Genomic DNA, 11,341 nt, shown 5'->3' with positions numbered 1-11,341 from the left:
CGTTCCTAATTGGAGTCGTTGGTGTATTCCATACTTCTAGCGATTGGATTTCACTCAAAACTCCCCAAATGACTCCTCCCGCCATATTATGATGTTTCCCAAGTTTGGGGCTCGATCCGAAATCAATAGGTGTGAGAAATTGGACAATTCAAGTTCAACGGCAGTTCGTTCCTAATTGGAGTGGTTGCTGTATTCCATACTTCTAGCGATTCGATTTCTCTCAAAACTCACCAAATGACTCCTCCCACCATATTATGATGTTGCCCAAGTTTTGGGCTCGATCCGAAATCAATAGGTGTGAGAAATTGGACAATTCAAGTTCAACGGCAGTTCGTTCCAAATTGGAGTGGTTGGTGTATTCCACACTTCTAGCGATTGGATTTCACCCAAAACTCACCAAATGACTCCTCCCACCATATTATGATGTTGCCCAAGTTTGCGGCTCGATCCGAAATCAATAGGTGTGAGAAATTGGACAATTCAAGTTCAACGACAGTTCGTTCCTAATTGGAGTGGTTGGTGTATTCCATACTTCTAGCGATTCGATTTCACTCAAAACTCACCAAATGACTCCTCCCACCATATTATGAAGTTGCCATAGTTTTGGGCTCAACCCGAAATCAATAGGTGTGAGAAATTGGACAATTCAAGTTCAACGGCAGTTCGTTCCTAATTGGAGTCGTTGGTGTATTCCATACTTCTAGCGATTGGATTTCACTCAAAACTCCCCAAATGACTCCTCCCGCCATATTATGATGTTTCCCAAGTTTGGGGCTCGATCCGAAATCAATAGGTGTGAGAAATTGGACAATTCAAGTTCAACGGCAGTTCGTTCCTAATTGGAGTGGTTGCTGTATTCCACACTTCTAGCGATTCGATTTCTCTCAAAACTCACCAAATGACTCCTCCCACCATATTATGATGTTGCCCAAGTTTTGGGCTCGATCCGAAATCAATAGGTGTGAGAAATTGGACAATTCAAGTTCAACGGCAGTTCGTTCCAAATTGGAGTGGTTGGTGTATTCCACACTTCTAGCGATTGGATTTCACCCAAAACTCACCAAATGACTCCTCCCACCATATTATGATGTTGCCCAAGTTTGCGGCTCGATCCGAAATCAATAGGTGTGAGAAATTGGACAATTCAAGTTCAACGACAGTTCGTTCCTAATTGGAGTGGTTGGTGTATTCCATACTTCTAGCGATTCGATTTCACTCAAAACTCACCAAATGACTCCTCCCACCATATTATGAAGTTGCCATAGTTTTGGGCTCAACCCGAAATCAATAGGTGTGAGAAATTGGACAATTCAAGTTCAACGGCAGTTCGTTCCTAATTGGAGTCGTTGGTGTATTCCATACTTCTAGCGATTGGATTTCACTCAAAATTCACCAAATGACTCCTCCCACCATATTATGCTGTTGCCCAAGTTTTGGGCTCGATCCGAAATCAATAGGTGTGAGAAATTGGACCATTCTAGTTCAAAGGCAGTTCCTTCCTAATTGGAGTGGTTGCTGTATTCCATACTTCTAGCGATTCGATTTCACTCAAAACTCACCAAATGACTCCTCCCACCATATTATGAAGTTGCCATAGTTTTGGGCTCAACCCGAAATCAATAGGTGTGAGAAATTGGACAATTCAAGTTCAACGGCAGTTCGTTCCTAATTGGAGTGGTTGGTGTATTCCATACTTCTAGCGATTGGATTTCACTCAAAATTCACCAAATGACTACTCCCACCATATTATGATGTTGCCCAAGTTTTGGGCTCGATACAAAATCAATAGGTGTGAGAAATTGGACAATTCAAGTTCAACGGCAGTTCGTTCCTAATTGGAGTGGTTGGTGTATTCCATACTTCTAGCGATTGGATTTCACTCAAAACTAACCAAATGACTCCTCCCACCATATTATGATGTTGCCCAAGTTTTGGGCTCGATCCGAAATCAATAGGTGTGAGAAATTGGACAATTCAAGTTCAACGGCAGTTCGTTCCAAATTGGAGTGGTTGGTGTATTCCACACTTCTAGCGATTGGATTTCACCCAAAACTCACCAAATGACTCCTCCCACCATATTATGATGTTGCCCAAGTTTGCGGCTCGATCCGAAATCAATAGGTGTGAGAAATTGGACAATTCAAGTTCAACGACAGTTCGTTCCTAATTGGAGTGGTTGGTGTATTCCATACTTCTAGCGATTCGATTTCACTCAAAACTCACCAAATGACTCCTCCCACCATATTATGAAGTTGCCAAAGTTTTGGGCTCAACCCGAAATCAATAGGTGTGAGAAATTGGACAATTCAAGTTCAACGGCAGTTCGTTCCTAATTGGAGTCGTTGGTGTATTCCATACTTCTAGCGATTGGATTTCACTCAAAACTCCCCAAATGACTCCTCCCGCCATATTATGATGTTTCCCAAGTTTGGGGCTCGATCCGAAATCAATAGGTGTGAGAAATTGGACCATTCTAGTTCAAAGGCAGTTCCTTCCTAATTGGAGTGGTTGCTGTATTCCATACTTCTAGCGATTCGATTTCACTCAAAACTCACCAAATGACTCCTCCCACCATATTATGAAGTTGCCATAGTTTTGGGCTCAACCCGAAATCAATAGGTGTGAGAAATTGGACAATTCAAGTTCAACGGCAGTTCGTTCCTAATTGGAGTGGTTGGTGTATTCCACACTTCTAGCAATTGGATTTCACCCAAAACTCACCAAATGACTCCTCCCACCATATTATGATGTTGCCCAAGTTTGCGGCTCGATCCGAAATCAATAGGTGTGAGAAATTGGACAATTCAAGTTCAACGACAGTTCGTTCCTAATTGGAGTGGTTGGTGTATTCCATACTTCTAGCGATTCGATTTCACTCAAAACTCACCAAATGACTCCTCCCACCATATTATGAAGTTGCCATAGTTTTGGGCTCAACCCGAAATCAATAGGTGTGAGAAATTGGACAATTCAAGTTCAACGGCAGTTCGTTCCTAATTGGAGTCGTTGGTGTATTCCACACTTCTAGCGATTGGATTTCACCCAAAACTCACCAAATGACTCCTCCCACCATATTATGATGTTGCCCAAGTTTGCGGCTCGATCCGAAATCAATAGGTGTGAGAAATTGGACAATTCAAGTTCAACGACAGTTCGTTCCTAATTGGAGTGGTTGGTGTATTCCATACTTCTAGCGATTCGATTTCACTCAAAACTCACCAAATGACTCCTCCCACCATATTATGAAGTTGCCATAGTTTTGGGCTCAACCCGAAATCAATAGGTGTGAGAAATTGGACAATTCAAGTTCAACGGCAGTTCGTTCCTAATTGGAGTCGTTGGTGTATTCCATACTTCTAGCGATTGGATTTCACTCAAAACTCCCCAAATGACTCCTCCCGCCATATTATGATGTTTCCCAAGTTTGGGGCTCGATCCGAAATCAATAGGTGTGAGAAATTGGACAATTCAAGTTCAACGGCAGTTCGTTCCTAATTGGAGTGGTTGCTGTATTCCATACTTCTAGCGATTCGATTTCTCTCAAAACTCACCAAATGACTCCTCCCACCATATTATGATGTTGCCCAAGTTTTGGGCTCGATCCGAAATCAATAGGTGTGAGAAATTGGACAATTCAAGTTCAACGGCAGTTCGTTCCAAATTGGAGTGGTTGGTGTATTCCACACTTCTAGCGATTGGATTTCACCCAAAACTCACCAAATGACTCCTCCCACCATATTATGATGTTGCCCAAGTTTGCGGCTCGATCCGAAATCAATAGGTGTGAGAAATTGGACAATTCAAGTTCAACGACAGTTCGTTCCTAATTGGAGTGGTTGGTGTATTCCATACTTCTAGCGATTCGATTTCACTCAAAACTCACCAAATGACTCCTCCCACCATATTATGAAGTTGCCATAGTTTTGGGCTCAACCCGAAATCAATAGGTGTGAGAAATTGGACAATTCAAGTTCAACGGCAGTTCGTTCCTAATTGGAGTCGTTGGTGTATTCCATACTTCTAGCGATTGGATTTCACTCAAAACTCCCCAAATGACTCCTCCCGCCATATTATGATGTTTCCCAAGTTTGGGGCTCGATCCGAAATCAATAGGTGTGAGAAATTGGACAATTCAAGTTCAACGGCAGTTCGTTCCTAATTGGAGTGGTTGCTGTATTCCACACTTCTAGCGATTCGATTTCTCTCAAAACTCACCAAATGACTCCTCCCACCATATTATGATGTTGCCCAAGTTTTGGGCTCGATCCGAAATCAATAGGTGTGAGAAATTGGACAATTCAAGTTCAACGGCAGTTCGTTCCAAATTGGAGTGGTTGGTGTATTCCACACTTCTAGCGATTGGATTTCACCCAAAACTCACCAAATGACTCCTCCCACCATATTATGATGTTGCCCAAGTTTGCGGCTCGATCCGAAATCAATAGGTGTGAGAAATTGGACAATTCAAGTTCAACGACAGTTCGTTCCTAATTGGAGTGGTTGGTGTATTCCATACTTCTAGCGATTCGATTTCACTCAAAACTCACCAAATGACTCCTCCCACCATATTATGAAGTTGCCATAGTTTTGGGCTCAACCCGAAATCAATAGGTGTGAGAAATTGGACAATTCAAGTTCAACGGCAGTTCGTTCCTAATTGGAGTCGTTGGTGTATTCCATACTTCTAGCGATTGGATTTCACTCAAAATTCACCAAATGACTCCTCCCACCATATTATGCTGTTGCCCAAGTTTTGGGCTCGATCCGAAATCAATAGGTGTGAGAAATTGGACCATTCTAGTTCAAAGGCAGTTCCTTCCTAATTGGAGTGGTTGCTGTATTCCATACTTCTAGCGATTCGATTTCACTCAAAACTCACCAAATGACTCCTCCCACCATATTATGAAGTTGCCATAGTTTTGGGCTCAACCCGAAATCAATAGGTGTGAGAAATTGGACAATTCAAGTTCAACGGCAGTTCGTTCCTAATTGGAGTGGTTGGTGTATTCCATACTTCTAGCGATTGGATTTCACTCAAAATTCACCAAATGACTACTCCCACCATATTATGATGTTGCCCAAGTTTTGGGCTCGATACAAAATCAATAGGTGTGAGAAATTGGACAATTCAAGTTCAACGGCAGTTCGTTCCTAATTGGAGTGGTTGGTGTATTCCATACTTCTAGCGATTGGATTTCACTCAAAACTAACCAAATGACTCCTCCCACCATATTATGATGTTGCCCAAGTTTTGGGCTCGATCCGAAATCAATAGGTGTGAGAAATTGGACAATTCAAGTTCAACGGCAGTTCGTTCCAAATTGGAGTGGTTGGTGTATTCCACACTTCTAGCGATTGGATTTCACCCAAAACTCACCAAATGACTCCTCCCACCATATTATGATGTTGCCCAAGTTTGCGGCTCGATCCGAAATCAATAGGTGTGAGAAATTGGACAATTCAAGTTCAACGACAGTTCGTTCCTAATTGGAGTGGTTGGTGTATTCCATACTTCTAGCGATTCGATTTCACTCAAAACTCACCAAATGACTCCTCCCACCATATTATGAAGTTGCCAAAGTTTTGGGCTCAACCCGAAATCAATAGGTGTGAGAAATTGGACAATTCAAGTTCAACGGCAGTTCGTTCCTAATTGGAGTCGTTGGTGTATTCCATACTTCTAGCGATTGGATTTCACTCAAAACTCCCCAAATGACTCCTCCCGCCATATTATGATGTTTCCCAAGTTTGGGGCTCGATCCGAAATCAATAGGTGTGAGAAATTGGACAATTCAAGTTCAACGGCAGTTCGTTCCTAATTGGAGTGGTTGCTGTATTCCATACTTCTAGCGATTCGATTTCTCTCAAAACTCACCAAATGACTCCTCTCACCATATTATGATGTTGCCCAAGTTTTGGGCTCGATCCGAAATCAATAGGTGTGAGAAATTGGACAATTCAAGTTCAACGGCAGTTCGTTCCAAATTGGAGTGGTTGGTGTATTCCACACTTCTAGCAATTGGATTTCACCCAAAACTCACCAAATGACTCCTCCCACCATATTATGATGTTGCCCAAGTTTGCGGCTCGATCCGAAATCAATAGGTGTGAGAAATTGGACAATTCAAGTTCAACGACAGTTCGTTCCTAATTGGAGTGGTTGGTGTATTCCATACTTCTAGCGATTCGATTTCACTCAAAACTCACCAAATGACTCCTCCCACCATATTATGAAGTTGCCATAGTTTTGGGCTCAACCCGAAATCAATAGGTGTGAGAAATTGGACAATTCAAGTTCAACGGCAGTTCGTTCCTAATTGGAGTCGTTGGTGTATTCCATACTTCTAGCGATTGGATTTCACTCAAAATTCACCAAATGACTCCTCCCACCATATTATGCTGTTGCCCAAGTTTTGGGCTCGATCCGAAATCAATAGGTGTGAGAAATTGGACCATTCTAGTTCAAAGGCAGTTCCTTCCTAATTGGAGTGGTTGCTGTATTCCATACTTCTAGCGATTCGATTTCACTCAAAACTCACCAAATGACTCCTCCCACCATATTATGAAGTTGCCATAGTTTTGGGCTCAACCCGAAATCAATAGGTGTGAGAAATTGGACAATTCAAGTTCAACGGCAGTTCGTTCCTAATTGGAGTGGTTGGTGTATTCCATACTTCTAGCGATTGGATTTCACTCAAAATTCACCAAATGACTACTCCCACCATATTATGATGTTGCCCAAGTTTTGGGCTCGATCCAAAATCAATAGGTGTGAGAAATTGGACAATTCAAGTTCAACGGCAGTTCGTTCCTAATTGGAGTGGTTGGTGTATTCCATACTTCTAGCGATTGGATTTCACTCAAAACTAACCAAATGACTCCTCCCACCATATTATGATGTTGCCCAAGTTTTGGGCTCGATCCGAAATCAATAGGTGTGAGAAATTGGACAATTCAAGTTCAACGGCAGTTCGTTCCAAATTGGAGTGGTTGGTGTATTCCACACTTCTAGCGATTGGATTTCACCCAAAACTCACCAAATGACTCCTCCCACCATATTATGATGTTGCCCAAGTTTGCGGCTCGATCCGAAATCAATAGGTGTGAGAAATTGGACAATTCAAGTTCAACGACAGTTCGTTCCTAATTGGAGTGGTTGGTGTATTCCATACTTCTAGCGATTCGATTTCACTCAAAACTCACCAAATGACTCCTCCCACCATATTATGAAGTTGCCATAGTTTTGGGCTCAACCCGAAATCAATAGGTGTGAGAAATTGGACAATTCAAGTTCAACGGCAGTTCGTTCCTAATTGGAGTCGTTGGTGTATTCCATACTTCTAGCGATTGGATTTCACTCAAAACTCCCCAAATGACTCCTCCCGCCATATTATGATGTTTCCCAAGTTTGGGGCTCGATCCGAAATCAATAGGTGTGAGAAATTGGACAATTCAAGTTCAACGGCAGTTCGTTCCTAATTGGAGTGGTTGCTGTATTCCATACTTCTAGCGATTCGATTTCTCTCGAAACTCACCAAATGACTCCTCCCACCATATTATGATGTTGCCCAAGTTTTGGGCTCGATCCGAAATCAATAGGTGTGAGAAATTGGACAATTCAAGTTCAACGGCAGTTCGTTCCAAATTGGAGTGGTTGGTGTATTCCACACTTCTAGCGATTGGATTTCACCCAAAACTCACCAAATGACTCCTCCCACCATATTATGATGTTGCCCAAGTTTGCGGCTCGATCCGAAATCAATAGGTGTGAGAAATTGGACCGTTCAAGTTCAACGACAGTTCAGTCCTAATTGGAGTGGTTGGTGTATTCCATACTTCTAGCGATTGGATTTCACTCAAAACTCACCAAATGACTCCTCCCACCATATTATGATGTTTCCCAAGTTTGGGGCACGATCCGAAATCAATAGGTGTGAGAAATTGGACAATTCAAGTTCAACGGCAATTCGTTCCTAATTGGAGTGGTTGGTGTATTCCATACTTCTAGCGATTGGATTTCAGTCAAAACTAACCAAATGACTCCTCCCACTGTATTATGATGTTGCCCAAGTTTTGGGCTCAATCCGAAATCAATAGTTGTGAGAAATTGGACAATTCAAGTTCAACGGCAGTTCGTTCCTAATTGGAGTGGTTGGTGTATTCCACACTTCTAGCGATTGGATTTCACCCAAAACTCACCAAATGACTCCTCCCACCATATTATGATGTTGCCCAAGTTTTGGGCTAGATCCGAAATCAATAGGTGTTCCAAATTTGACAATTCAAGTTCAACGGCAGTTCGTTCCTAATTGGAGTGGTTGGTGTATTCCGTACTTCTAGCAATTGGATTTCACTTAAAACTCACCAAATGACTCCTCCCACCATATTATGATATTGCCCAAGTTTTGGGCTCGATCCGAAATCAATAGGAGTTCCAAATTGGACAATTCAAGTTCAACGGCAGTTGGTTCCTAATTGCAGTGGTATTCCATACTTCTAGCGATTGGATTTCACTCAAAACTCACCAAATGACTCCTCCCACCATATGATGATGTTGCCCAAGTTTGCGGCTCGATCCGAAATCAATAGGTGTGAGAAACTGGACAATTCAAGTTCAACGACAGTTCGTTCCTAATTGGAGTGGTTCGTGTATTCCATACTTCTAGCGATTGGATTTCACTCAAAACTCACCAAATGACTCCTCCCACCATATTATGATGTTGCCCAAGTTTGGTGCTCGATCCGAAATCAATAGGTGTGAGAAATTGGACAATTCATGTTCAACGGCAGTTCGTTCCTAATTGGAGTGGTAGGTGTATTCCATACTTCTAGCGATTGGATTTCACTCAAAACTAACCAAATGACTCCTCCCACCGTATTATGATGTTGCCCAAGTTTTGGGCTCAATCCGAAATCAATAGGTGTGAGAAATTGGACAATTCAAGTTCAACGGCAGTTCGTTCCTAATTGGAGTGGTTGGTGTATTCCACACTTCTAGCGATTGGATTTCACCCAAAACTCACCAAATGACTCCTCCCACCATATTATGATGTTGCCAAAGTTTGCGGCTCGATCCGAAATCAATAGGTGTGAGAAATTGGACAATTCAAGTTCAACGACAGTTCGTTCCTAATTGGAGTGGTTGGTGTATTCCATACTTCTAGCGATTGGATTTCACTCAAAACTCACCAAATGACTCCTCCCACCATATTATGAAGTTGCCCAAGTTTGGGGCTCGATCCGAAATCAATAGGTGTGAGAAATTGGACAATTCAAGTTCAACGGCAGTTCGTTCCTAATTGGAGTGGTTGGTGTATTCCATACTTCTAGCGATTGGATTTCACTCAAAACTAACCAAATGACTCCTCCCACCATATTATGATGTTGCCCAAGTTTTGGGCTCGATCTGAAATCAATAGGTGTGAGAAATTGGACAATTCAAGTTCAACGGCAGTTCGTTCCTAATTGGAGTGGTTGGTGTATTCCATACTTCTAGCAATTGGATTTCAGTCAAAACTCACCAAATGACTCCTCCCACCATATTATGATGTTGCCCGTGTTTTGGGCTCGATCCGAAATCAATAGGTGTTCCAAATTGGACAATTCAAGTTCAACGGCAGGTCGTTCCTAATTGGAGTCGTTGGTGTATTCCATACTTCTAGCGATTGGATTTCACTCAAAATTCACCAAATGACTCCTCCCACCATATTATGATGTTGCCCAAGTTTTGGGCTCGATCCGAAATCAATAGGTGTGAGAAATTGGACAATTCATGTTCAACGGCAGTTTGTTCCTAATTGGAGTGGTTGGTGTATTCCACACTTCTAGCGATTGGATTTCACCCAAAACTCACCAAATGACTCCTCCCACCATATTATGATGTTGCCCAAGTTTGCGGCTCGATTCGAAATCAATAGGTGTGAGAAATTGGACAATTCAAGTTCAACGACAGTTCGTTCCTAATTGGAGCGGTTGGTGTATTCCATACTTCTAGCGATTGGATTTCACTCAAAACTCACCAAATGACTCCTCCCACCATATTATGATGTTGCCCAAGTTTTGGGCTCGATCTGAAATCAATAGGTGTGAGAAATTGGACAATTCAAGTTCAACGACAGTTCGTTCCTAATTGGAGTGGTTGGTGTATTCCATACTTCGAGCGATTTGATTTCACTCGAAACTCACCAAATGACTCCTCCCACCATATTATGCTGTTGCCCAAGTTTTGGGCTCGATCCGAAATCAATAGGTGTTTCAAATTGGACAATTCAAGTTCAACGGCAGTTCGTTCCTAATTGGAGTGGTTGGTGTATTCCATACTTCTAGCGATTGGATTTCACTCAAAACTCACCAAATGACTCCTCCCACCATATTATGATGTTGCCCAAGTTTAGGGCTCGATCCGAAGTCAATAGGTGTGAGAAATTGGACAATTCAAGTTCAACGGCAGTTCGTTCCTAATTGGAGTGGTTGGTGTATTCCATACTTCTAGCGATTGGATTTCACTCAAAACTAACCAAATGACTCCTCCCACCATATTATGATGTTGCCCAAGTTTTGGGCTCGATCTGATATCAATAGGTGTGAGAAATTGGACAATTCATGTTCAACGGCAGTTCGTTCCTAATTGGAGTGGTTGGTGTATTTCATACTTCTAGCGATTGGATTTCACTCAAAACTCACCAAATGACTCCTCCCACCATATTATGATGTTGCCCAAGTTTGTGGCTCGATCCGAAATCAATAGGTGTGAGAAATTGGACAATTCAAGTTCAACGGCAGTTCGTTCCTAATTGGAGTGGTTGGTGTATTCCATACTTCTAGCGATTGGATTTCACTCAAAACTAACCAAATGACTCCTCCCACCATATTATGATGTTGCCCAAGTTTTGGGCTCGATCTGAAATCAATAGGTGTGAGAAATTGGACAATTCCAGTTCAACGGCAGTTCGTTCCTAATTGGAGTGGTTGGTGTATTCCATACTTCTAGCAATTGGATTTCACTCAAAACTCACCAAATGACTCCTCCCACCATATTATGATGTTGCCCATGTTTTGGGCTCGATCCGAAATCAATAGGTGTTCCAAATTGGACAATTCAAGTTCAACGGCAGTTCGTTCCTAATTGGAGTCGTTGGTGTATTCCATACTTCTAGCAATTGGATTTCACTCAAAACTAACCAAATGACTCCTCCCACCATATTATGATGTTGCCCAAGTTTTGGGCTCAATCCAAAATCAATAGGTGTTCCAAATTGGACAATTCAAGTTCAACGACAGTTCGTTCCTAATTGGAGTGGATGGTTGTTAAGCTCATAATTTCATACATATACATGCCCAA

This window comes from Prunus avium, chromosome 1 (assembly GCF_965620075.1).
Source record: "Prunus avium chromosome 1, drPruAviu1.hap1.1, whole genome shotgun sequence".
Taxonomy (NCBI): Eukaryota; Viridiplantae; Streptophyta; class Magnoliopsida; order Rosales; family Rosaceae; genus Prunus; species Prunus avium.
The sequence above is the reverse complement of the archived record's forward strand: the minus strand, read 5'-3'. Positions refer to the sequence as shown.